Source organism: Thamnophis sirtalis, unplaced genomic scaffold, assembly GCF_051295495.1.
Source record: "Thamnophis sirtalis isolate CommonGarterSnake01/CBP01778 unplaced genomic scaffold, rThaSir2_p1.2 scaffold_5, whole genome shotgun sequence".
Taxonomy (NCBI): Eukaryota; Metazoa; Chordata; class Lepidosauria; order Squamata; family Natricidae; genus Thamnophis; species Thamnophis sirtalis.
This window is the reverse complement of record NW_028261385.1, coordinates 116,827,963-116,829,886: the sequence shown is the minus strand read 5'-3', so window position 1 is coordinate 116,829,886 and position 1,924 is coordinate 116,827,963.

Genomic DNA, 1,924 nt, shown 5'->3' with positions numbered 1-1,924 from the left:
AGCCTTCCAGGAAGCGGCCGGTATTTTGGGAGGAGCCCAGAGGCTTCCTGACAGCTACCTGTAATCGAAAGGTTTCGTTTCTTAGTTGGAGAAGCCGAGAACAGAGCAAACGCTTTCACTTCTAATACCTCGGGCACGGGGGCGGATGCGTTGCATTTCCTAAGGGCGGCGGCAGCGGCAAAACGCGGGACAAGGCAAAAGATGATTGTGGAAGAAGAGCTAGATTTCCAAAGTCTGCTGGCGGAGTGAGAACAGCTGGCATCAAAGGCGGGGGCAGTGCATTGTGTGCAAGAGACAAGACGGCCGGCAAGTTAACCGGTGCTGCGGAAGCCCTCCGGAGAAGTAGAGAGAGAGCGATTGCCCACAAAGCAATCTTCCTGTTGCAATTAATTTAGTTAGAATCTTCTACCTCTCCTTGGGTCGTTATAGTTAAGTTAGCTAGGATGTTTTTCACAGAAGGAGAGGGTCTGTGTCAGGTCCCATATATTTCTATTGGGACGCTGGCATTCTGGTGGGAGGGGGGAGGATTGGAGGGATCTCTATGTTAAGTTTCTGTTTCCTGCATTGCTGTACTGTGGGGGGGATTTTGTTTGCACTGCTTTAAATTGCTGTTCTAAGTGGGAAGGTTTAGTTCCTGCCTTTAGTTCTTCCTATCGCAAGCCTTTCAATAAAAGCTCCTTTTGGAATAACTTCAGTTTCAAGAATCCTGCTTTCTTGCGAAGATTTGGAGAGGCAAGATCTTTGCAATTGATCTCTGGTGCAAAAGCACTCAGTGTACATGAACAGAAAATAATAATAGTAGTAGTAATAAATAATCCAATACAAGGGGAAGTAAAGGAAATAAGAATGATAAATAATAGTGTTGGAAGAAATGTCCATTGAGGGATATATATGTGTGGGTGCATGTGTGCATGCATGCTGTGAGCAATTGAGGAGGGTGGGAGCTATTAAGAGTGAATCTGCTTCCTGCCTATAAAAACATGTTTCACCATTTCTCATCCAGGGAGGATATTCTGCCTTTTTTCATATTTCCTAGAATATTTCATTTTCCTAGGAGCGGGTGGGTCTTCAGTTTCTTGAATAGAACATAATATTACAGCCATACTAAAAGAGAATTTGACAACTAGACAGATTCTTTGGGTATTAAAAGTTTCTTTACCATGTGGAATGGGAAAAAGGAATGATTACCCTTAAGATTAGTTGTTCTGTTTGCTTCCCCTAACTAAAACAAATGAAACAGGATATTTGCACCAATACCCCCTGTGGGGAGGTAAATGAGGAATGAATGTTATGCCTCTGTTTTGGGAGATTGTGTAGAGGTCTACATGACACAGGAAAGGGGTCTACGTGACACAGGAAGGCCAGGTATTTGGGGATGATCGATAAGTTGTCAAAGAGTATAAAAGACTATACACAACTGCCATTCGGGGTTCAGGTTTTGCTCCTGAACCTTTGCGCAAATAAACCTTTCCCTTTGACAAAGAGCTGGTCTTGTCTCATTTTCTGCAACAATACTATATGGGTTAATAGACATTAGGTAGCACAGTGAGAGTTAGCTGTTCAGCAGAGTGACTGCATGAGGGGGAAAAAACTGTCTCTGTGTCTAGCTGTTTTGGCATGCAATCCCAAGGAGAGTTAAAACAGTTTATGTCCAGGACATGAGGGGTCTGCAGAATTTGTACTTTTGCTGTAAGTTCTCAAAAACAAGTATAAAATTAAATAATACATCCACTGGAAATGATCAAGATGGAATTAAATCCATATCAAGAACTGAGATTCTTTGAGTGACACCACAAGAGACTAAAGAACCAGACAAAAGGAAAAAGAATTTATTTCAGCATTCAAGCTAAGGTGTTAAAATTATCAACCCAGGTATAACTTGGGGGGGGGGGGAGAGAGAGAGAGAGAGAGAGAGAGAGAGAGA